General features: G+C 43.8%; 1 long non-coding RNA gene across 1 annotated transcript in view; it reads left to right on the top strand.

Annotated features, from left to right (window-relative positions):
- Nucleotides 1-10,857: 10,857 nt before the first annotated feature.
- The window catches only part of LOC148142154 (uncharacterized), a 76,796-nt gene continuing 61,292 nt past the window's right edge, over nucleotides 10,858-26,361 (top strand). Inside the window, exon 1 of the long non-coding RNA XR_015752205.1 lies at nucleotides 10,858-10,935. This is a non-coding gene — a long non-coding RNA (uncharacterized LOC148142154). The remainder of the gene's footprint in view (nucleotides 10,936-26,361) is intronic.

The raw sequence follows: 26,361 nt of genomic DNA, 5'->3' as shown, positions 1-26,361 counted from the left end.
TCCTCCTACATGATTACAACATGACTGTCAGTGCAAACCCACCCAGTGGATTCAAGACAAACAAAAACTAAATTTAAGATCCGGTTGGGACTACTTTTTTCTACGTGGTCCAGTGCATCAATAATCATGTCAATATTACACATCCTTTAAACTGAGTTACAGTCAACCGATTCTCCAAGCACTTATGTTCTCCGTGTGGTCTTTATGATAATTTATGTTAAGAAATGAATGAGAATGCTAAGTACACTGGAAGTAGAAGATGGAAATGTGAAGGATCTCACAAATTTGCATGTCAAATTAAAATATTTTTCTCCTGGCTGTGTGCCTATAAATAACTGAAAAGGTTGCCCATCAGAGAAGTGTACTTTTCCAGGTTATAGCCATTCAGTTGCAATTTTGCCCACACTAGAATGAAGAATTTGCAACCTCACTCCATCTGTTCAAAAATTAATAAGACTCACAAAATTGAACTTTTTCGAAAAATGCTATTACCTTAGTGTCCTGTGATCCTGCTACATGACAGGCTGGGAATACAATTCAGTGTGAAAGTGGAATAATTGCAGTTCAACTATGCAACAGGTAAATCTCTGACTCCCTTTATAGTATATGATGAGAACAGAAGAGCTAAAGAATATTGCATACTCGTGACAAATGAGTAAATGGACTCTGAGTCAGAAAGGGAGCAAACATAAACTTTGAGAATGTTTTAGAGAGAAGGAGTGGCAGAGGTAGTAAGAGATTAGGAATAGGTTTAAATCTTCGAGGAGAAAGTGAGGGCTGCAGTTCCTGGAGATCAGAGCTGAAAATGTGTTGCTGGAAAAGCGCAGCAGGTCAGGCAGCATCCAAGGAAAAGGAGAATCGACGTTTCGGGCATGAGCCCTTCATCAGGAATGAGGAAAGTGTGCCCAGCAGGCTAAGATAAAAGGTAGGGAGGAGGGACTTGGGGGAGGGGCGTTGGAAATGCGATAGGTGGAGGGAGGTCAAGGTGAAGGTGATAAGCCTGAGTGGGGTGGGGGCGGAGAGGTCAGGAAGAAGATTGCAGGTTAGGAAGGCAGTGCTGAGTTCGAGGGATTTGACTGAGACAAGGTGGGGGGAGGGGAAATGAGGAAACTGGAGAAATCTGAGTTCATCCCTTGTGGTTGGAGGGTTCCCAGGCAGAAGATGAGGCGCTCTTCCTCCAACCGTCGTGTTGCCATGGTCTGGCGATGGAGGAGTCCAAGGATCTGCATGTCCTTGGTGGAGTGGGAGGGGGAGTTAAAGTGTTAGGCTATGGGGTGGTTGGGTTGGTTGGTCCGGGTGTCCCAGAGGTGTTCTCTGAAACGTTCTGCAAGTAGGCGGCCTGTCTCCCCAATATAGAGGAGGCCACATCGGGTGCAGCGGATGCAATAGATGATGTGTGTGGAGGTGCAGGTGAATTTGTGGCGGATATGGAAGTGTCCCTTGGGGCCTTGGAGGGAAGTAAGGGGGGAGGTGTGGGCGGAAGTTTTACATTTCTTGCGGTTGCAGGGGAAGGTGCCGGAAGTGGAGGTTGGGTTGGTGGGGGGTGTGGACCTGGCGAGGGAGTCACGGAGGGAGTGGTCTTTTCGGAACGCTGATAGGGGAGGGGAGGGAAATATATCCCTGGGAGGGAAATATATCTGTGCATGAATCACAGAAAGTTGGTCTGCAGGTACAACAGGTAATTAGGAAGATAAATGGAATGTTGTCCTTCATTGCTAAAGGGATTGAGTTTAAAAGCAGAGAGGTAATGTTACAGCTATACAGGATGCTGGTGAGGCCACACCTGGAGTACTGTGTGCAGTTTTGGTCTCCTTACTTGAGAAAGGATGCACTGGCACAAGAGGGAGTGCAGAGGAGGTTCACTAGGTAGATTCTGGAATGGAGGGGGTAGACTTATAAGGAGAGACTGAGTAGAGTGGGACTATATTCATTGGAATTCAGAAGAATGAGGCAGGAACTTATCGAAACATATAAAATTATAAAGGGAATGGATAAGATAGAAGTAGAGAGGATGTTTCCACTGGTGGGTGAAGCTAGGACAAGAGGGCACAGCCTCAAGATTAGGGGGAGCAGATTTAGGACTGAATTGAGATGGAACTTCTTCACCCAGAGTGTTGTTAATCTATGGAATTCCTTGCCCAGTGAAATAGTTGATGCTACTTCAGTAAACATTTTTAAAACTAAGGTAGATGTTTTTTGAAAAATAAAGGAATTAAGGGATATGGTGAGAGCGCGGGTAATTGTATCTGAGTCCATGAAAACATCAGCCATGATGTTATTGAGCGGCGGAGCAGGCTCAAAGGGCCGGATGGCCTACTCCTGCTCCTAGATAAAAGCAATGACTGCAGATGCTGGAAACCAGATTCTGGATTAGTGGTGCTGGAAGAGCACAGCAGTTCAGGCAGCATCTGAGGAGCAGTAAAATCGAAGTTTCGGGCAAAAGCCCTTCATCAGGAATAAAGGCAGAGAGCCTGAAGGGTGGAGAGATAAGCTAGAGGAGGGTGGGGGTGGGGAGAAAGTAGCATAGAGTACAATAGGTGAGCGGGGGAGGGGATGAAGGTGATAGGTCAGGGAGGAGGGTGGAGTGGATAGGTGGAAAAGAAGCTAGGCAGGTAGGACAAGTCATGGGGACAGTGCTGAGCTAGAAGGTTGGAACTAGGGTGAGGTGGGGGAAGGGGAAATGAGGAAACTGTTGAAGTCCACATTGATGCCCTGGGGTTGAAGTGTTCCAAGGCGGAAGATGAGGTGTTTTTCCTCCAGGGAGCGGTGGTGAAGGAGGCCCAGGACCTCCATGTCCTTGGCAGAGTGGGAGGGGGAGTTGAAATGTTGGGCCACTCCTGCTCCTAGTTCTTATGTTCTACATTCTTATTGATTCATTGAATGTAGGATTGGTGACAGCAGCATTTTTTTCCCATTCCTGATTGCTCTTGAGAAGGTGTCTTTTGAACCACTTTTTGTGCATGTGGGGTAGACACACCTACAGTGCCATTAGGACGGGCATGACAGGATTTTAACCCAGGCATTCTGAAAGGCTGGCAATGTAGTTCTGAGTCAAGATGCATTTGAACTTACAGGTAAGTATTATTCTCACTCATTTGCTGCTCTTGTCTTTTTAGGTGATAGAGATGGTGGCTTGGAAGGTGATGTCAAAGGAAACTTGGTGTGTTACTGCAGTGCAATAATATTACCATCAAATGGCACTTACCCACGTCTGTATGTGGTATACACTGTTGCTACCGTACATTGATGATGAAGGGAATGAAAGTTGTAGCAGGCAGGTGGAGTGCAAATCAACTGGGCTGCTTTGTCCTTAAGTGTGTGTTGGAGTCACACTCATCCGTGCAAGAGGACAAATATTTCATTATACTCCTCACTTGGGCCTTTTGGATGGTGGAAATGAATTGGGGGATCAGGAAGTTAGTCACTTGCTGCAGAATTTCTTGCCTCTTGTGGTCAGCAAAAGTCTTCAGGAAAAGTCCAGACTTCTGACCTATTAATAGAGATAAGTCATTAATGAAGCAGCTGAAGATGGTTGGACCAGACACTCAACCCTGGGGAACTCCTGCAATGACAATCTGAGACTGAGATGATTGTACTCCAACAATCTTCATTTGTGCTGTATGTGATACGAAATAGTGGTGAGTTTTCCCTCTGATTCCCATTGACTCCAATTTTGCTCATGTCTCCTTGATCTCAAACTCAGTCAAATGTTGCCTTGATGGCAGTTGCGCTTACCTCACACCTGGAGTTTAGCTCTTTGTTCATGTAGGGACCAAGACTTTAATGAGGTCAGGATCTGAGTAGACCAGCTGAAATGCAAACTCAGCGTCCATTATTACTAAGTGTTGCTTGTAAGCATTGCTAATCGTCTTTGTTAATGATTCAGAGTATACAGGTGGGGGTAGTTGGTTCAGTTTGATTTGTCTCTTTTTTGTGAATAAGGCATAATTAGACAATTTTCCACATTGCCAGATAGATAACAGTGTCATAGCTTTACTGGAACAGCTTGGCTCGGGTGCATTAAATTCTGAGGACTTCAGTACCATTGCTGGAAAACTATTGTTGTCAGGGCCCATAGCCTTTGCAGTGCGCAGTGCCTTTGGTAATTTCTTGATATCATGTGATATCTGATAAATCTGTAATGCATCCTTTTCACAGCTGATACATTCTATAAGGTAACTAGAAGTGTTCTAGTGTAGTTTGACCACATCTTTACAAAACGTAGCGCCAATTGAATCACATTCTACCTCAAATATAAGGACCAACATTCGCATCTTTGTTAACTTTTTTTGTATTTGTCTACTTGTTTAGCATGATTTATATACATGGGTCTACGATTCTCTCCACTCCTGCATTGCTCACAGTTTCTTAACATTTAGAATCCCTCTGTTCCAATGATCCTGGATCCTCACACTACCCCACATCAAACTCCACCTGCCACCAAATTCTCTCCAGACAAAAGCTGTGCCACCTAACAATTGTGGCAGACTGATTGTGCACCAACTGTCCTCAAGGCAGTGCAGAAGATCTATAAAAAAATCTAAATTGATGTTCCCAGAACTGAAGGGTTATAGCTATCAGGGGAGATTGAACAGATTACAGCATTTATTTGTATAAATGAGAGACTGAGAGGTAATTTAACGGTGCTCAGTAAAATTCTGAAATGACTAAATCGGGTGATTATTGAACTGATGTTTCCACTTATGCGAAAACTAGGGTACATAAATATTTGGCAGTTACTGATAAATCCAATACGGAATTCAGGAAAACCCTTCACACAGAATATCGTTGGAATGTGCAGTGCTATAAGTCATGGAGTACTTAATGTGAATACATTTCAGAGGAACCAAGGTAAGTGCAGAGGCAGAAACAAATATAGAGCTATGTTAATAGAGCGAAATCAAGAGGGGATGGGGGAGTTCATGGAAAGCAGAAATCCCAGCAAAGACCAGTTGGATTTACTGGTTTATTTTTTGCTGTAAGATCTTTCAATTCAATGCAAGGTGAATCCCTGCCCCCACAACCCCATCTGGCCCCATTCCTCTATTCCATTCCCCAGAACCACCTCCTCTGCATTTCAGAAACTGGAAATGGGGGTGATGCTTGATAGGTCACCAACGTCAATAGCAATATAAAATGTGAAGGCTAGAGGAGGGTATTGGGGAAGTTGAGAATGACAGAGGTGGATCTCAGTAATTGATTTGCTGAGCAAAGCATCAGAAACAAGAATTCTGGCAAAGCTACAATATCTGAAGTGTTGTACTAAGTGCAGCATCAGGAATGAGGAGATGGGAAGAAGTTATTGAGGAAGCTAATTTAAGGGAAAGGATTGTGAGATTAAAGGAGAGCTAAGGTGTATGAGAAAGAAAGCGGTCTTGTTCAAATATCAATTCCTCCAATAGAGAGAACCATGGCAGATGACTAGCTTGAGGATTGAGTAGACTTTATGAAGATTATTGGGAAATGATAGGGGAGTAGAGATCTGGGGAGAGTTGAAAAAAGTTTTGATGCAGTTTGAAATATCAGGGATAAGGAATAATCAATGTATACTAAAAGAGATTAGAGAAAGAAGGACATTTCAGCAAGAGGAGGGTGTGGGATGCAATTGTTGCTAGGCTGGAGAGTGGTGTAGTCAGTGTCTGTAGCTCGGAGATGTTGTGACGTTGCAGTGTAGTGCCAGAATTGGAATGTTCCAGATTGCTTTGTGGAGACATAAGAGGTAAGGGCAAAAGTGAGGACTGTAGATGCTGGAAACCATACTCTAGATTAGAGTAGTGCTAGAAAAGCACAGCAGGTCAGGCAGCATCCGAGGAGCAGAAAAATCAAGAGGTAGGTAACAAGTCACCAAGAAATAGTCAATAGTCAAAGGGTGTGCTGAAACACGAACACACAAAAGCAGCAGGCGCAATCCACAAAATAAGCAATGGTGGGTGACTGCTTCCTCAGCCTTATTGTAATTAAATGAGTTGTTACCACGCAGAGCCAGAAAGACTAATGTTTGGGTGACTCGAGGAGATACAAGTGTTTGGAAATAGTGTCAGACAGGAACAAGGAATGAGGAGTGCATGAAGCCAGTAATCAAGGGAGGCAAACGGGCCCAGACCCAGAAAGATTTCACAATAATTTTTTAATGTTAACATGGATTCCTTTGTAAGACTGGGATTTTTGTTTATTTGTTCATGGGATGTAGGCACCAGTGGCTAGGCCAGCATTTATTGTCAAGCCCTAACTGTCCTGGAGAGGTCCATGTACCCTCCTCTCTGCCTCATTTCAACCTGTGGACATGCCAGACTTTTCAGCTGGATGGTCATTACTAAATAGCTCCTTAATGTTGCAGGCAACTGAGTAAACCTTCCATTTATAGATTCGTAGATTCATATGTGGGCAAAAAAACCCTTCATCCCATCGAATCTATACCAACATAACTACCAGTAAAGGCACGCTAATCCCAATTTCCTGCATTTATCCCATATCCTTGAATGTTATGATATTTGAGGGACCCATCCAAATATTTTTTAAAGTTTGTAATGTTACTGGCTTCCACTAGCTTCCCAGAAATGCATTCCAGATTCCCACCGCCTCTTGAGTGAAAAAGGTTTTTGCCAGACCCCCTCTGAATTTCCTGCCCCTCACTCTAAAGCTATGCCCTCTCGTGACTGAACATGTTAAACTTGGTGGGATCAGTAATACAGGTTTCTGATGAGTGCAAACCTGGCATTTTATTTGAAACACAAGTTCATGTATTCCTTGGTATATCAGCCTCGACCATTCTTTCTCTCTGTAGTAAGAACCTGAAGCATTTGGACCCCAGAAACGCACCCAGGAATCAGCAGCACATTAACACTTGGTGAGCAGGATAAATAGGAACTTGCATTTATATACAGACCTTCACAACCTCAGTAATTTATAGCAATGGAGTGCTTATTGACTTTTCATCACTATTTGTAGAAAAACAAGATATCTACATCAAGAGAATTATCTGACAGTAAGGAAGCAGAGCTTTCCAAGCCATCATTTTCACCAAATCCAGAATCGTCACAAAATCATTTATTGAAACAGCACAAATTGAGCTCATTCAGCCCATAGTGCAGTGCTAGCCCATGACTTCAATCCAAGATATCCAGCTTCCCTATTCTTTCCTTATAGCACTCTAATTTTGTTTTTAGGTATTTATCAAATCTCTTCTAAATGTTATAATTGAATGCGTTTCCATAACCTTTTCAGACTATCTGATTATCTCAAATTGTTGTGCAAAAGCGTGTTTCTACATGCTGTCCCATGTTCTTCTGTCAATCATTTACCATTTATGTCTTCAGCTTACTGACTTTTCTGCCACTGGAAACAATTCTTCCTTCAATGTGAACCGTTTACGATTTTGAAAACGGAACAGAAAGAACCAGTGAAAAGTGACAGCAGGATGCTGTGGGTCAAATAACAAGGATCTTACCGCCTTTCCTGGGAACAGTTTGTGTTTCTGTTCACTTATTCAAACACTGCCATACCCTGTGTGTCAATAATTAGTCAGTGCTGCATTTTCCCGTTCACATTTATCCTTTGTTTTAGCTTCCACCACTGTCTGCTGATCGCCTAATCTGCCTGACAACAGCTTTCTCTCCCATTAATGAGGCAGGAATCAGGAGTTGGAAGCAATCAGAGATCGTGAAGTCGCCTCCATATTCATTTCACTTCACTTGACAACTCAACACATTTATTCACTTAAATTAATAGTGGCATTTTCTGAGCACATCTTGTGGAGCAACTATTCGCTTATCTCTATTTTTGTTCCTTGTTAACTCTGTCAGGCTGGACTGACAGATAGAAAAACAAAAGCAGCCTGTACACTTTTCAATACTTCCACTTCAGACAGGTCATTTTTAGGACAATTTGAAAAAAAATACATAATATAAAAATATTAAAAGCAAAACTAAGGATATAAATAATTGCAGGATAGTGCTACTTTTAGAACTTTCACTTATTTCCTCCAGAGATCTGAAAATGCAGAAATGAGTCATAAAATTGGTGGAAATTTACAACTCAACGAGAGGCTATTTGGTCGTTGTGTCTGCACGTACTGTTTGAGAGATGAACAAATTTGACATTACAGTGCACTGCTGAGAGAGTGCCGCACTGACAGAGAGTTTCAGATCCTAACTCTCCAATGCCTGTCCATCGCCTACACCTGTCAGGCATGTGAAGGAGTATGTGCAGCCCCAACAACACACAAGATGCTCAACACCATCCACAGCCATTTAATCAGCACCCCTTCCACCACCATAAGCATTCATTCCTTCCATCATTGGCTCAACGTGACTTCATTTTGACCATCTTCAGGTTGGATTTCAATGATTAACAAATCCCAAACCTGTGGTTTCTGGTACCTAAAAACAAGATTAATGGGAATCTGGAAACATCACAACCTCCCTCACTCGCCTGACTTGGAAATATATCACCATTGTTGCAGAGTCAAAATCTGGGAATTTCCTCCCTAACACAACTCTGGGAGTACTTCTCCACACAGACTGCAGCAGCTCACTGCTAACTTCACAAGGGAAATTTGGATGAGAAAAAAAGCCCATATTCCATGAAACACAATGTAAGAAGAAGGGCCGCATCTACCCTCTTAAGTGGTTATAAAATATACCATAATATTATTTGAAACAAAGCAGGGGAGTTCTCCACTGAATCCTGTCCAATATTCATCTTTTGTTGTATTATATTTCATGATCAGTATGTCAGTATTCATTTAAGAGACATGCTCATGATATCATCATTGTATCATAGCATATCACCCAAGGGTACAACAGTTTCATGTTTCATCTTATCCCAGGGACCACTTGAAGCACACTATGCTGAAATCTAATAGTATTATGTTATCATATGAGATATCCCAAATTGTCACACTCCTGGATGAGAAGGGATAACTGGCTTCCCTTCTTCATCTTCCCCCTCGATTGGTTAGAACAACCTCAATGTACAATGTTCTCTCCGTTGTGAATATCTTTCTCCTATACCACATGAATTTATGCTTTAAAAGTAACCAATCTGACCAGGCTTTCTTGAATTAATACAAGTGAGTTTATTAGTTACTAAATGCAAAACAAAATAATAATGCAACACATACGTAGAGAGAAGCATTGTGAAATGAGTCCAAGATATAGAGAAAAGTTAACAAAAAGGGATCAGGCTCTGGATCATTTGTAAAGAGCATCCCAACCAACATCATGACAAAACAGATGATCACTTAACACAGTACTGTTTGGGGATCATGTTGTGTACAGATTGGCTGTGTCTTTCACCACATTACATTGGTGATTCCTCTTTAAAAATGCTTCTTTAGCTGCAAATCTTATAGGACTTTCAAAAGCTGTGGAATACATATTTTTTAAGCATGTTTTCTTTTATTACTTACTGACTACCTTGTGAATGGAACTGTTTTTCCCTATGAGCTCTGTCAAAATCTCATATAATTTTGAAAATTACTATTAAATCTACTCTTTACCATTCTTGCTTTCAGGAGAGTAATTATAGCTTCTTTAGTCTCACAAAAATGAAATAATTAATCTCTGGTATGCTTCCAGCTCATCTTAGCAGGCTCAAAGGACTGAGTAATCTATTCTTCTTACTTGTTCATTTGGTTGTTCATATGGCTGTAATCTCTGTACCTTTACTAAGACCATAGTATTGTCCCTAAAATATGCTGCCTAGAAATTGACACAATAATCAGAGGAGGTCTAACTGGTTATTTATAAATTATTAACATAACTTGCTTAGTTTTGAACTTGAATCTGAATTGATAAATCGAAAGATTTTAATGCCTTTTTGATTACCTTTTCAACTTGTCAATTTCAAAGATTTCTGCAAATAATGTTCAGTTCTTCTTGATTTTGCACTCCCTTCATAATTGCAATTTTAGTTTATAATGCCCTTGCTCATTTTTCTTTTCAATATTAATCACTGCACGTGTCTCCATTAAATTTCATCAATCATGCAACTTCCTGTTTTATTAGCTTATCTATACATCATTATAAACCGAGTATGTAATACCAGGCTTTGGCTTGCTTCCCTGAAGTGATTTGCATAAAACTATTGTTCTATTCTTGCCGTAGGTCTATGGAACTATAGATAAGATCTTTCAGATCTTTCTGTGTAACACCATTACACAGTCTCCATGGGATATGGTAGGATGAATCCAAACTGGGTTCAAAGCCAGCAAGAGACATAGTAGCTGGCGCAGGCCTGGAGAGTGAAATAGGTTTATGGTGAATGTACCAATTTTTGTTTACTATTGACTTAGAAAATATTACACAATTTTAAAATTTTGAATCAAGTAAAAGTGATGCTGAATAGCAGAAATTGTTTTGTGCAATTCAATAAAATGAAGATTGGGTGTACAGTAATGAAATATCAGCTGCTGGTTTACTGTGCACCTGTTTTGTTGTCCTGACTTGGACTAGCTTTACCCCGCAGAACCTGTTAAACAAGATCGGGGGATGGAGGCAAAGGTTGAAATGAGAATGAAATTAACCATATCTGTACAGAGAAATCACAGCAAAAGAAATATCTGGAAATGAGAGTTGATTAAAGCAGCAGCTTTGTGAGGAGTTATGTCAGGAGTGTGGTGATGTGGGCTACAGCCATTTGACATACTTTGGAGTAAGGGGAAGAAAGGAAGGCCTTGGGATCATTGAAGGAGAGGTTGAGTACACTGTCATTAATAGTGATAGGGTGTGGGAAATATCAATATTTATTAGAGGAAGGGAATAAATCAAATGGGGAGAGGCAGGTGTTGCAACACGGTGGCTCATTGGTTAGCACTGCTGCCTCATAGTGCCAGGAACCCAGGTTCGATTCCAGAGTCAGAAGACTGTCTGTGTGAAGTTTGCACATTCTCCTCGTGTCTGTGTGGGTTTCCTCCCACAGTCCTAAGATGAGCAGGTAAGGTGAACTGGCCATGCGAAATTGTCCATACTGTTAGCTGCATTAGTCAGGAGTAAATATAGGGAAAGGGGTCCTGGTGGGTTGCTCTTCAGAGGGTCGGTGTGGACTTATTGGGCCAAAGAGCCTGTTTCCATACTATAGGGAATCTAATACATTAATTGAGGAGGGAAGAATACAATTGCTGCTGCGAGTGAGTGAAATGAGAACTGTGCAGTCCTTTGTACATTTGCATCTCAAAATTGCTATTGGGGGTCTACGTCCACTAAACGTTGTGACTCATCATTGCAGAAGTTTGTTCCTTAAAACAAGTGGGGTGCTCTTGCTGCCAATCTCAGGATCCCCTTAGGATATTGAAGGGCTGACTGCTAACATAAATAGGCTTGCAAGAATTTCAATCTTTCGATTGTTGCTAACTCACAACAACAACATTTATATGGTGGAGGATGTCTCTGAGGGTTCAAGGACAGACTCAATTTGGCTAAAGCTAACGAACGTAAGGGGGACAATTACATTGCTAGATGTGATCGCTAATCCACCAGCTAGATGGAAAGATGTAAAAGAACAAATCTACAAGGAAATTACAGAGAGATGCCAACATTATCATTGTTATAAAGGGGGTGGATTTCAATTACACCAAAATATGCTGAGATACTGGTAGTTTAAGGGGCAGTGAAAGGCAAGAATTCTTGGATTGCATTCCGAAGTACTTCCTGTAGCAGTGCATGTCCAATTCAACAAGGAAGGATGCATTGTTGGACCTGTTTCTTGGAAATGAGGTGGTTCAAGTGGATTAAGTGTCAGTGGGGAAACATTTAGGAGACAGTGATCATGCTGTTTAAGAGTCAGGACAATGGTAGAGAATGTCAAGCATTGATTCAGAATAAGAGGAATAATTTAGTGGAGAGAGTTTGATTGATTGAATTGAGAGGTTGGTGGGAACAAAACATACTTAACAATGGGCTACTTTCAAAGAGGAGATGGTTCAGGTATATTGCCTCAAAGGGGAAAGGTATGACAAACAAGTCCAGAGCTCCCTGGATGACATAGGAGATTATGATAAAGGAGAAAAATATGTGCTTATGGTAGGTGTCAGGTGGAAAATACAACTGACAACCAAGAGAAATACACAAGGTTTAGAGGGGAAATGAAAAAAATAAAGAAGAATTATGAGAAAAGACTGACAACCAACACAAAGGGGTGTCCCAAAGTCTTCTATAGACATTCTGGTAGAAAGAAAAGAGGGGATTTACACATTGAGGGAGTGGGCATGGCTGAGGGCTACTTTGTATTTGTCTTTCCAAAGAGGAAGATGCTACCCAACCCATAGTAACTGAGGAAGAAACTCTGTCACTCGATTGGTTCAAGATTGATAAGGAGGAAGTGTTGAATAAACTATTGGCAAGGCACTGGGATCTGATGCGGTTCATCCAAGGATTTTGAAGAAGTGAGAGTGAAGATGGCAGGGTACTGGCCATAACCTTTCGGTCTTTCCTAGATTCGAGGGAAGTGCCCCTGGAGATGGGAAATTGCAAACATTACAGCCTGGTTCCAGAAAGGTTGTAAGGATTACAGATCAGTCAGTTTAACTTCAGTGGAGAGGAAGCTTCAAAAAGCAATTATTTGAGATAGAATTAATGTATGTAGGTTTGCTCGCTGAGCCGAAAGATTTGTTTTCAGACGTTTCATCACCATACTAGGTAACATCATCAGTGATTCTCTGGATATGTTGATGTTACCTAGTATAGTGATGAAATGCCTGAAATGAACCTTTCAGCTCAGCGAGCAAACCTACAGCCAGAACCTCAACCTGAGCTACACATCTTCTCAAAACTCACTAATAGGATTAATCGTTACAAGGAGAAAATGTAGGTTGATTAGAAAGAGAAAGCATTGACTTCTCATGGGCAAATAATTTCAGCTAACTCGCTGAAGTTTTGAAGAGGTAACAGAAAAGCTCAATGAGGGTAATGCTTTTGATGTGGTGAACATGGACTTTCAGAAAGTCTTCAATACAGTTCCACTCAACACACTTTATTGGTCATGGAATATAAGGGACAGTAGCAACATGGGCACAAAATTGGCTGAGTGATAGGAAACAGAGAGAAGTGGTCAATAGATATTTTTTAGGTTGGAGGAAAGCCTTGCAGTAGACTTCATCAGGGACTTTAAATCCTGCTTTTTGTGATACATATCTATGATTTAGATCTTGGCGTGCAGGGGTCCATTTCAAAATTTGCAGATGACATGAGTTTTGGAAGAATCATAAACTTGGAAGTAGACAATATAGTACTCCAAAAGAACATAGGCAAGCTGTTGGAATGGGTGTATAAGTGTCATTTGGGATTCAACGCAGAGAAGTGTGAGGTGATCTATTTTAGTAGGAAGAGAAATGAAAGACAATATAAAATAGATGATATAATTCTAAAATCGTTGCAGGAGCAGAGTGACCGGGATGTTTTTGCACACAGATTACTGATGTTGGCAGGACAAGTTGAGAAAGCAATTAGTAAAGCAATTAGTATGAGGATAGATTGAAGAAGTTCCTCAGGTAGTGTCCTTGGCCTAATTATCTTCAGCTGTTTCATCAATGACCCTCGCTCGATCATAAGGCCAGAGTAGGAATGTTTGACAATAATTGCACAATGTTCAGTACCATGCACAACTCCTCAGATACTGAAGCAGCCTATGCCCTAATATCCAGGCTTGGGTTGACAAGCTTTTTTTTATTCATTCATTGGATGAGGTGGGCGCTGGCTAGGCCAGCATTTATTGCCTGTCCCTAATTGCCCATGGGCAGTTAAGAGTCAACCACATTGCTGTGGGTCTGGAGTCACATATAGGCCAGGCCAGGTAAGGATGGCAGTTTCCTTCCCTAAAAGAAATTATTGAACCTGATGGGTTTTCCAATAATCGACAGCAGATTCATGGTCATCATTAGACCCTTAATTCCAGATTTGCTTTGTTGAATTCAAATTCCACCATCTACCATGGCAGGATTTGAATGCAGGTCCCCAGAACATGGGCTGAATCTCTGAAGTAACAGTTCAGTGATAATACCACTATGCCATTACCTCCCCACTAAGTGGCAAGTAACATTCACACTAGACAAAATCCAGACAATGACTATCGCCAGGAAGAGACAATCTAAGCACTATCTTTTGACATTCAATGGTTTTGTCATCACCTAATCCCCCAACTATCAACATCCTGCAGTTTATGATTGACCAGGTACTGAACTGGACTGGCCATGTAAATACAATGGATACAGGATTAAGTCAGAAGCTAGGAATATTGCAGTGAGTAACTCACCTCCTGACTCTCTAAAGCTTGTCCATCATCTACAAGACACCAGTCAGGAGTGTGTTAGAATACTCATGCATGGATGGGTATAACTCCAACAACTCAAGAAACATGACACTGTCCAGAACAAAACAACCCATTTGATTGGCACCATTTTCATAAAGATTACTCTCTCCAAACACTGTTGCCCAGTAGCAGCAGTGTGTACTATCTCCAAGACGCACTGCAGAAATTCACCAAAGCTCCTCAGGTAGCACATTCCAAACACATGTCCCCTACCATCTAAAAGGACAAGGGCAGCAGATACATGGGAACACCACCAGCTGCAAGTTCCCTCCAAGCCACTCATCATCCTGACTTGTCGCTGGGTCAAAAATCCTGGAACTGTCTTGCTGGTGATATTGTGAATTTTTGTACACCACCACCTTTTCAAAGGCAACTAGGGATGGGTAATAAATGCTGGTCCAGCCAGTGTTGCTCACATCCCATAGGTGAATAAACACTTATCCTGAGGTGCACTGGCCTTCATGTTCAATTCACTATCAGTTGTTTCTTTATAATGAGAGAGTAGTCCTGTAGCACTACATCAACTCCTTGTGAGTAAACAGCATTGTGAACAATGGGAATCATGCCCTTGTGTCAGTATTACTGTTGGATGTGTTCAGGGAAATGGCTAAAATCCCTCAGATGTACAAGTCTGCTCCTGAACTCATTACTCAGCTCCTGAAATGTTGCAGTTGATTTATGCACATCTATATCTCATGAACAAAAGCATGATAAATGACCAAGTTGTCTTTTTTTTAGGTTATGTCGGTTAAGGGTTAGTATTAGTTAGGGCACTTCCCTGCTGCTCTTCAAAACAAAGTTGTGCAATCTTTACTGTGCCTCTGAGAGGTCAGGCAGGACTCAGCATTAACATCTTATTAAAAGGTTGGGGCTGCCAGTAGTGAACTACTTAGTCATGATTTGGAGATGCCGGTGTTGGACTGGGGTGTACAAAGTTAAAAATCACACAACACCAGGTTATAGTCCAACAGATTTAATTGGACATGAACCACATAGATTCATGTCGAACTCTGAGCTCAAAAACTGCATGAATTTATGTAAAACTCTGTTATTTCACTTTTTAGATTGGAATCAATCTAAACATCAGGTCATAGACAGAGAACACAGGGGGCTAACACCTTCAACATATTGTCTAGCTTTCACCATTGTTAACAGCTAACCCGAGAATGCAACTTTAAAAAAAGGGTTTTGTGATTTACACATGAAAGAAGTGAAACTATCACTGTATTCTAACAGATGAAAGGCTTAACAGACAATCAATTCTTCAATGTATAATTTCAGTTACATCACACTGCAAATTTTTGCTATAAATTCTGTGTTACGAGCGAGCCCTCCACAATCACCTGATGAAGGAGCGTCGCTCCGAAAGCTAGTGCTTCCAATTAAACCTGTTGGACTATAATCTGGTGTTGTGTGATTTTTAACTACTTACTCAGTGCTGGCAATGGGAATATCAACCTAGATTATAGAGCCAAACTCTGGAGCAGAACTTGACTCTGATACCTTCAGAGGAACAGAATGGCCTATTAGACCAGAAATAAATCTCCTGGATGTTGATCAAATCAGGAAAACATTTTGATTTGGAGGCAGAACTATGCAAATCACAATGTGGGAATTTGAGACAGAAATCTAATGATATGCAAATTTGTAACCGATCCGATGTTTGGGAACTTGAACTGTATGTCAGACATTCTCATTGATTACAATGCAGCTTTTTGATATTTCTACAGAAAAGGACACCTGTTCCCTTCTGCTACAAAGTGACTGCTGCTGATTGTTGGCTCCAATCTCATCAGATTCCCCATCCCCATAACAATGACCCTCTGATTACCTTCAATAATAACGCACTCTGATCTCTAATCTGTCATGATCATGGAACCTCGTGCTCCACTGATTTTAGAGAATTATTCTCCTAGCTTTCTATTAATAAATTCATAACTTCATCCATCAGTCAACTTAAGAATATCAACAGATATTGGACTGATCCCAGGATCGCTAAGTTACAAAAGCTCTGCCATTAATACTGATAGGGTTGAAATGACCCTGAACACCTTGGGCTTCTTGACAATTTACAAGTTCCTAAACACCTTCCTTGTAGCTCTATCTCCCCACCCTCTCACATCCCTGTAAAATTCTCTGTGTTTACTTGGTTGTGAGCTGGTGATTGGAGACTGGAGATAAAACCAGCAGAGTCTGTTGGTCAAACCTAAACAGTCTCTAGTAGTCACAGCTCAATGGGTAATCTTATCATTGATACAAACAAACTATGCTTTCATGTTCCACCCCAGAAACCTGAGCAACTGAAACAGGTTGACAATCCAATGCTGGTGCTGAAGGAGGCTACACTGTCAGAAAGCCTGTATTCAAGATGAAATATTATGTGTGCACTTGTGATGCCAAGGCATATAAGGATGTGGGCCGAGTGATAGAAAATGGGATTAGAACAGCTTGTTTTTGACTGGCACAAATGTGATAGGCTGAAATGCATTCTTCTGTGCTTCAGATCTCAATGACTCAATGATCGGAGATAGATAGATTTCGGATGACAGGGACAAGGTTATGGTGTTGGGTTGAGTAAAGCTACTCAATTTTTTGGATTAGTGGTGCTGGAAGAGCACAGCAGTTCAGGCAGCATCCGAGGAGCAGCAAAATCGAAGTTTCGGGCAAAAGCCCTTCATCAGGAATAAAGGCAGAGAGCCTGAAGCGTGGAGAGATAAGCTAGAGGAGGGTGGGGGTGGGGAGAAAGTAGCATAGAGTACAATAGGTGAGCGGGGAAGAGGATGAAGGTGATAGGTCAGGGAGGAGGGTGGAGTGGATAGGTGGAAAAGAAGATAGGCAGGTAAGACAAGTCATGGGGACAGTGCTGAGCTAGAAGGTTGGAACTAGGGTGAGGTGGGGGAAGGGGAAATGAGGAAACTGTTGAAGTCCACATTGATGCCCTGGGGTTGAAGTGTTCCAAGGCAGAAGATGAGGTGTTCTTCCTCCAGGCGTCTGGTGGTGAGGGAGCAGCGGTGAAGGAGGCCCAAGACCTCCATGTCCTCGGCAGAGTGGGAGGGGGAGTTGAAATGTTGGGCCACAGGGCGGTGTGGTTGATTGGTGCGGGTGTCCCGGAGATGTTCCCTAAAGCGCTCTGCTAGAAGGTGTCCAGTCTCCCCAATGTAGAGGAGACCGCATCGGGAGCAACGGATGCAATAAATGATATTAGTGGATGTGCAGGTAAAACTTTGATGGATGTGGAAGTCTCCTTTAGGGCCTTGGATAGAGGTGAGGGAGGAGGTGTGGGCGCAGGTTTTGCAGTTCCTGCGGTGGCAGGGGAAGGTGCCAGGATGGGAGGGTGGTTTGTAGGGGTTGTTCCCTCCAGGTAGTCATGGAGTGAACAGTCTTTGCGGAAGGTGGAAAGGGGAGGGAAATATATCACTGGTGGTGGGGTCTTTTTGGAGGTGGCGGAAATGCCGGCGGATGATTTGGTTTATGCGAAGGTTGGTAGGGTGGAAGGTGAACACCAGGGGCGTTCTGTCCTTGTTACGGTTGGAGGGGTGTGATCTGAGGGCGGAGGTGCGGGATGTGGACGAGATGCGTTGGAGGGCATCTTTAACCACGTGGGAAGGGAAATTGCGGTCTCTAAAGAAGGAGGCCATCTGGTGCATTCTGTGGTGGAACTGGTCCTCCTGGCAGCAGATACGACGGAGGCAGAGGAATTGGGAATATGGGATGGCATTTTTGCAAGAGGTAGGGTGGGAAGAGGTGTAATCCAGGTAGCTGTGGGAGTCGGTGGGTTTGTAAAAAATGTCAGTGTCAAGTCGGTCGTCATTAATGGAGATGGAGAGATCCAGCAAGGGGAGGGAGGTGTCAGAGATGGTCCAGGTAAATTTAAGGTCAGGGTGGTATGTGTTGGTGAAGTTGGTGAATTGCTCAACCTTCTCGCGGAAGCATGAGGTGGCGCCAATGCAGTCATCAATGTAGCGGAGGAAGAGGTAGGGAGTGGTGCCGGTGTAATTATGGAAGATTGACTGTTCTATGTAGCCAACAAAGAGACAGGCATAGCTGGGTGCCCATGGCTACCCCTTTGGTCTGGAGGAAGTGGGAGGATTCGAAGGAGAAATTGTTAAGGGTGAGGACCAGTTCGGCCAAACGAATGAGAGTGTCGGTGGAAGGGTACTGTTGGGGACATCGGGAGTGGAAAAAACGGAAGGCTTGGAGGCCCTGATCATGGCGGATAGAGGTGTAGAGGGATTGGGTATCCATGGTGAAGATGAGGAGTTGGGGGTCGAGGAAACGGAAGTCTTGGAGGAGGTGGAGGGCGTGGGTGGTGTCTCAAACGTATGTGGGGAGTTCCTGGACTAGGGGGGATAGAACAGTGTCGAAGTAGGTAGAGATGAGTTCAATGGGGCAGGAGCATGCTGAGACAATGGGTCGGCCAGGGTGGTCAGGCTTGTGGATCTTGGGAAGGGGTAGAACTGGGCAGTGCGGGGTTCCTGGACTATGAGGTTGGAAGCTGTGGGTGGGAGATCTCCTGAGGTGATGAGGTTCTGTGTGGTCTGGGAGACGATGGTTTGGTGATGGGGGGTGGCGTCATGGTCGAGGAGGCGGTAGGAAGAGGTGTCCTCAAGTTGGTGTTTGGCTTCAGCGGTATAGAGGTTAGTGCGCCAGACTACCACTGCACCCCCTTTATCTGCTGGCTTGATGGTGAGGTTGGGATTGGAGCAGAGGGATTGGAGGGCTGCGCTTGTGAGGGTGAGAGGTTGGAGTGGGGGAGGGGGTAGACAGGTTGAGGCGGTTAATGTCCTGGCGGCAGTTGGAAATGAAGAGGTCAAAGGCGGGTAATAGGCCAGCGCGGGGTGTCCAGGTGGATGCAGTGTGTAGGAGGTGGGAGAAGGGGTCCTCGGAAGGTGGGCGGAGTCCTGATTGTGAAAGTAAGCTCGGAGGCGAAGGCGGCGGAAGAAGTGTTCGTCGTCATGGCGTGTATTAAATTCATTGATGCGTGGACGGAGGGGGATGAAGGTGAGTCCTTTTGTATTAAATTCATTGACGTGGGGAGCCCCATCCATCAAAGTTTTACCTGCACATCCACTAATATCATTTATTGCATCCGTTGCTCCCGATGCGGTCTCCTCTACATTGGGGAGACTGGACACCTTCTAGCAGAGCGCTTTAGGGAACATCTCCGAGACATCCGCACCAATCATCCACACCGCCCTGTGGCCCAACATTTCAATTCCCCCTCCCACTCTGCCGAGGACATGGAGGTCTTGGGCCTCCTTCACCGCTGCTCCCTCACCACCAGACGCCTGGAGGAAGAACACCTCATCTTCCGCCTCGGAACACTTCAACCCCAGGGCATCAATGTGGACTTCAACAGTTTCCTCATTTCCCCTTCCCCCACCTCACCCTAGTTCCAAACTTCCAGCTCGGCATTGTCCCCATGACTTGTCCTAACTGCCTATCTTCTTTTCCACCTATCCACTCCACCCTCCTCCCTGACCTTTCACCTTCATCCCCTCCCCCACTCACCTATTATACTCCATGCTACTTTCTCCCCACCCCCACCCTCCTCTAGCTTATCTCTCCACGCTTCAGGCTCTCTGCCTTTATTCCTGATGAAGGGCTTTTGCCCGAAACGTCGATTTTGCTGCTCCTCAGATGCTGCCTGAACTGCTGTGCTCTTCCAGCACCACTAATCCAGAATCTGGTTTCCAGCATCTGCAGTCATTGTTTTTACCTGAAGCTACTCAATGTCTGTTCAGCCCTGATAACATTGAATGGCGAATGGCCTTGATGGGATGAATAGCCGGCTCCTGCTCTTAGGTTCCTACATTTCACCATTGCCTTCTCAGGAGAAATAAGAATCAGCAATACATGCTAGCCTCACAGTCCAAGGGTAAATTTGAAAAATTGTATCAGATTTTCCTAATATTCCAGTTTTATCCCTTCTCTTCAAGAGAACAGAAAAAATTATCTGAACAGGAAAAGATTTGTAGGGACACAGCGAAATGCTGAAGGTATGGGACTAGGTGTGTTGATCTTCCAGGCAAATAGTGCTGATACAATGCGTTGAACAATTTTCTCCTGTGCTCTAACTGTTCTAGGATTCTCCTCTGAGTGTGCTGAGGTTCTTCATGGAAGTTGCACAAGCACAGCCGAGGGCTAACAACTACCTCTTTACCTTAAATGTCAGAAGCAATAAAATACTGCTTTGTCGGGAGATCGCAATCAAATTCAATCCTACTCTCACCTGTTCTTCACACACTGATAGCAAATGCCTTACTTAATAACATTTCTTATTCAGCAGATCCTTTCAAACAGTCCAGGCTCTGTCACACTCCAAACAAAACTTCAGCACAAACCTTGGGAACATTACAGCTCTCTAGTTTGATTAAATTAGATTAGATTCTGTACAGTGTGGAAACAGGCCCTTTGGCCCAACAAGACACTCTGACCCTCCGCAGAGTAACCCACCCAGACCCATTTCCCTCTGACTAATGCAGCTAACATTATGGGCAATTTAACATGGCCAATTCACCTGACCCGCACAACTTTGGACTGTGGGAGGAAACAGGAACTCCCGGAGGAAGCCCACGCTGACACGAGGGGAATATGCAAAGACACACAGACAGTCGCCCAAGACCTTGGACCGTGGTGCTGTGAGGCAGCAGTGCTAACCACTGAGCCACCGTGCCGCCCATATTGGACACTGATTATTAATTCAAGACTTTACCTGTTGGACTGTATTCACTCCTCTCTGTCCTCCTTTGTTCTTACCTGGGAATCAAAATGATAAAGTTACCGTAATCTCAGAGGACCACAGGGCGATCTCATTAGAGACAGAGAGACATCTGGTGGTGAGTTGAACCTGAGGGTCATCACACCTCAGCTGAGGGGTAAGGTTGAGAAGGAGGGGCATTCATGGTAAGGGAGTCAGTTAGTTCAGTTGGCTGGATGGCTAGCTTCTGATGATCAAACCAGTCGGTATATCTCAGCTCCTGTCTGAGGGTCTTCTGGCACAGTGGCGGTCTTCCTTTGTCTGGGTTCAGATCCCACCTGCCTCAGAGTTGTGTCAGAATATGTTCGAATAGGTGGATTTAAAAATAACCTCAACACCTGTGACTTGGAATAGCTTTGAGAATCAAAGGCTTGGCCTTGATGAATCAAGGAGCACGAATCCAGTGTCACAGAATTACAAGCCAACACCAGTAACAAGCAACTTCTGTCAAACAGCTCAGTGATCCTCTTTTGCTTGAAGATAATTAGAAAAAGAGAGTGGTAGAGAGTGCTAGTGGGACATTTGACTGTGGGGCATTATAGCCAACCACAGTCCTCTTTCAATGGGCACCCTGACACAATGACCTTTAGATACCCACTCACCAACTAGTGGCCATTTGTTTTTACATTTTCAAAGCCTCTCATATGACGAGACAGCTCCTTTATTTGAAAGTGAAGCATTCCTATTCCATTCATCTCTCTCAATGCATTGCATACAAGTTCTGTCTGACTGAAAATAGGTTAGAGAAGATAATTTGGTCTAGTTTTGCTCCTCAGCCTCTAATTGGTCATGTTAGGAGCAAAAAGTATGAGTTTTCAGTTGTTTAATTTTAAGGGGAAATGTTAACCAAACAAAAAGGTAGAAATTAGGTCAGTGAGGTGGCTGATGGTTGGCAGGTGGTTACAGTTTTAAAAATCAGATTTCTGGCCTTAACTCATCTTAAATCTGACTCTTTCCAGCTTTATCAGAAATGGGTAGCTCGATGGATCACCAACCTGCTCATTGAAGCTGCACTGGGGAAAGGGCTGTTAATGGGGGCTGAATGCCTTCGTGCCTTTCTGCTGGATCCAGTTTGCTTACGTTTAGAAATAGGAGCATGATCAGACTACATAGCCTCACAAGCCTGCTCTGCCATCCAATAAGATCAGGGCTGATATTTGTGGATTTAACTCCACTTTCCTGCCCCTCACCCCTCCAATAACACTTGATTCACTTTCACATAAAACTCATCTATCTAACTCACTCATGTATTCAATGATCCAGTGCTCTTTTGCGTAGAGAATTCCAAAGATTGAAGACTTACTGAGAGAAGAAATTGCTCATCTCTGTCTTAGGTGGGAATCCCTTATGCTGAAACATTGTTCCCTCGTTCTGGAATTCCCGCAGAAGAGGAAGCATTCACTCAGTATCCACACGATAGTATCCACCCTAGCGTGCCTCCTCAGCATGTTTCAATTAGATCACGTCCTATGCTGCTCAACACCATTGATCTATGCTTACCTGCACAACACCCATTGGTTATTGGTTAGCCCAACATCAACAGTCCTCAGAAGGCCTTGGTTTTTGGGAGTAGAGAAAATTCATTGAGGAATTTGAACCCCTTTGGCTTAAACAACACGGAAAAATAGTCAAGAATATTTTAATATTGGATTCAGTGCCATGCCCCATTGGTGAAATTACAGTCACAGAGAACACCTTTTGCAGTATCCAAAATCAATGGGATCTGTCAAGGCAGGAGCTGTGTGTCCAAATATTTTCTTTCTGCTACTTGTTGAAAACTTGATCAGCAACAAGGAAAGTCAAATGGCGGAGCAAATCTTGGAATCAATTACTGTGAGAATGTGTTGACTCATCATGTCACAAAGGTATGCATCATATCTCCCTCCCGTGTTTAGTCAGCATTTGCATTTGAAATTTGTTTTGGCTCAGTTTCTACATTGATGCTGGGAAATAGACAGTGCAAATGCAACACTGGAATCATTCAAAAATTGGTTGCTGTACAGTTTTGTTTTCCGGATAAAGAATGGATAATAATTCAATTATGTACATGGTGTCTGCTTGTCAAACTGCAGAAGTGAGATTTCATTCTTAACAAGTATCTGGAGCAAATGGAGTGAAAGTGGAATGAAAGGGAAACCAGAAATTAAGATGGGTCAGATAATGGTTTTTCCCCTCATATGACACAGAATTACACAGAAGTAACAACATGGAACTAGGTTATTCAGCCTCATCAGTCTTTATCTGGCACATGAGTATTATCCTTATGGTATATACAATTCTGTTCTTTGAGTCCATTTGCCCCTTTTCCTTCAGCCACTCTTGCCCCATTGATCCTTTTCCTTCAGTCACTTTTTCCCCATTGCGCTGTACATTCCTTCCCTTCAAAGATTTGTCCAAGAATTCTGCCACAAAACCCAAATTCCAAATTATGAAAAGACCTCTGTTATAGTGCTACATGAAAGGCTGTTAACTGAAGTCAAAGATGTAGGGCTCAATATACATCTGTGAATGAATTGGAATGAAAGGGAAACAATGGAAAGGACTTCTTTCATTCTGCATCACAACTATCACAACGTCAAGAGCTTCTAAGGTGTGTAATGGCCAATTAAATCATTTTGTGCTAACACAGCAGCCAATTTGTACACTTTAAGGCCCCAGAGAGTGATGCGATGGTGATCAAATATCTTAACTTAGATGTCAGATGGACCTTGGTCAGCACATCAGGGAGAAAATCCCTTGCTGTTCTTTGAGGAGCAACATGGATTCCTTCTGATTGACCCGAGACGTAAATTGTGGTAGGGTGCATCACTGAATTCCAAATTCCCCTTATCCCCACCTTCAACATCCTGGTGATGGAGCCCACCAGGGGTAAGAGCTGAAAATGTGTTGCTGGAAAAGCACAGCAGGTCAGGCAGCATCCAGGGAACAGGAGAATCGACGTTTCGGGCATAAGCCCTTCTTCAGGAATGAGGAAGGTTTGTCCAGCAGGCTAAGATAAAAGGTAGGAAGGAGGGACTTGGGGGAGGGGCGTCGGAAATGTGATAGGTGGAAAGAGGTCAAGGTGAGGGTGATAGGTCAGACTCGGGTGGGGGCGGAGAGGTCAGGAAGAAGATTGCAGGTTAGGAAGGCGGTGCTGAATTCGATGGATTTGACTGAGACAAGGTGGGGGGAGGGGAAATGAGGAAACTGGTGAAATCCGAGTTCATCCCTTGTGGTTGAAAGGTTCCCAGGTGGAAGATGAGGCGCTCTTCCTCCAACCGTCGTGTTGTTGTGGTCTGGCGATGGAGGAGTGCATATCCTTGGTGGAGTGGGAGGGGGAGTTAAATGTTGAGCCACAGGGTGGTTGAGTTGGTTGGTCCGGGTGTCCCAGAGGTGTTCTCTGAAACGCTCCGCAAGTAGGCGGCCTGTCTCCCCAATATAGAGGAGGCCACATCGGGTGCAGAGGATGCAATAGATGATGTGTGTGGAGGTGCAGGTGAATCTGTGGCAGATATGGAAGTTTCCTTTGGGGCCTTGGAGGAAGGTGAGGGGGGAGGTGTGGGCGCAAGTCTTGCACCTCCTGCGGTTGCAGGGGAAGGTGCCGGGAGTGGAGGTTGGGTTGGTGGGGGGTGTGGATCTGACAAGGGAGTCACGGAGGGAGTGGTCTTTACGGAATGCTGATAGGGGAGGGGAGGGAAATATATCCTTAGTGGTGGGGTCCGTTTGGAGGTGGCGGAAATGATGGCGGATGATGCGCTGTACATGGAGATTTGTGGGGTGGTAGGTGAGGACCAGTGGGGTTCTGTCCTGGTGGCGGTTGGAGGGGCGGGGCTCAAGGGCGGAGGAGCGGGAATGTCCTGGTGGCGGTTGGAGGGGTGGGGTACCAGGACATTTCCTCATTCCTGAAGAAGGGCTTATGCCCGAACCGTCGATTCTCCTGTTCCCTGGATTCTGCCTGATCTGCTGCGCTTTTCCAGCAACACATTTTCAGCTCTGATCTCCAGCATCTGCAGACCTCACATTTTCCTACCAGGGGTACACTGGCTGACCTATAGCCATTTGATAGACTGCAAATAGGTTGGAGGTAAGATTTCAGAATGAGGCAATCAGAAATCCCACCTCAGAAAGCTGTCAGCAAATCCAGGAATGATGACTTGTGTAAGTGTTTAGGAGTATCACTGGGGGCCTAGGTGTTTGGTGGAGGTGTGGGAGTGTGAGGGTGGTGTTTTTGAAGCAGGTAAGGGTTGGTTTTTGAGAGGGGGTAATTAAGCATCTGATGGGAGCAGGGGTTCCTTTAAAGAGGACCAATGCTGCCCACCAATACTCTGGGAAACCTGTTTGACTCAGCCCTTAACGTGGGCCTCATCTTCCACTAGTTATGTCTCAGCTACAGTATTCTGAGGGTCTTCAGTGGGCAGCAATTGCTCAGTTACTCCACTGACAAGCAAGCCATTCAATGCCACATGCTGTGATGGGGACCAGGGCTGGCAGGAAAAGTCACAAAATTTAACCCTAATGATTGCACAGAAAATGTCTGATAAATGATCATATTAGAAGCTACAAGATTATTGCAAAAACGTTAACCTGAAATATTATTTTAATTAAACGATAATTGTTTAAATGGGAGATACAGATTCAATGGAGAGAAGGAAACCTTCATGAATCTCTAAATGTCTCGCTTAATGAGGAATTGATTTGTAAAATAAACATCTATCATTGAAATGAGCTGAAACAATTTCAGACTCCTGAAACTGACATGGTCACATAGAAAATAGGTTTCTCTGACTTGGCTGGAAATTGACAATCTCTGTCAGAAAAGCACAGAATTGGCCAGTGTAGGGATTGGAAAGATGTTGCACACTTGGGGCTGTGACCCAATTCATGTTGCTGACTCTTGAAAGGGGCAGGGGGCATATTTGCAGTGTGCCATTCCATGACCTCCTGCCTCCAAATGATCCAGCTGACCCTTCAGATTATGATTGACAAGGATGTTGCTGGGGTTGGAGGGTTTGAGCTACAGGAACAGGCTGAATAGGCTGGGGCTATTTTTTCTGGAATGTCAGAGACTGAGGGGTGACCTTACAGAGGTTTATAAAATCATGAGGGGCATGGTTAGAGTACATAGACAAAATCTTATCCCTGGGGTGGGAGAGTCCAGAACTAGAGGGCATAGGTTTAGGGTGAGAGGAAAAAGATTTAAAAAGGACCTAAGGGGCAACTTTTTCATCCAGAGGTTGGTGTGTGTATAGAATGAGCTGCCAGAGGAAGTGGTGGAGGCTGGTACAATTACAACATTTAAAAAGCATCTGGATGGGTAT

This window comes from Chiloscyllium plagiosum, unplaced genomic scaffold, assembly GCF_037043375.1.
Source record: "Chiloscyllium plagiosum isolate Xiang-an unplaced genomic scaffold, Cpla_swu_hap1 HiC_scaffold_30, whole genome shotgun sequence".
NCBI classification, from domain to species: domain Eukaryota; kingdom Metazoa; phylum Chordata; class Chondrichthyes; order Orectolobiformes; family Hemiscylliidae; genus Chiloscyllium; species Chiloscyllium plagiosum.
Note: the sequence above shows the minus strand (reverse complement) of the source record. Positions and strands in the feature narration are given on the sequence as shown.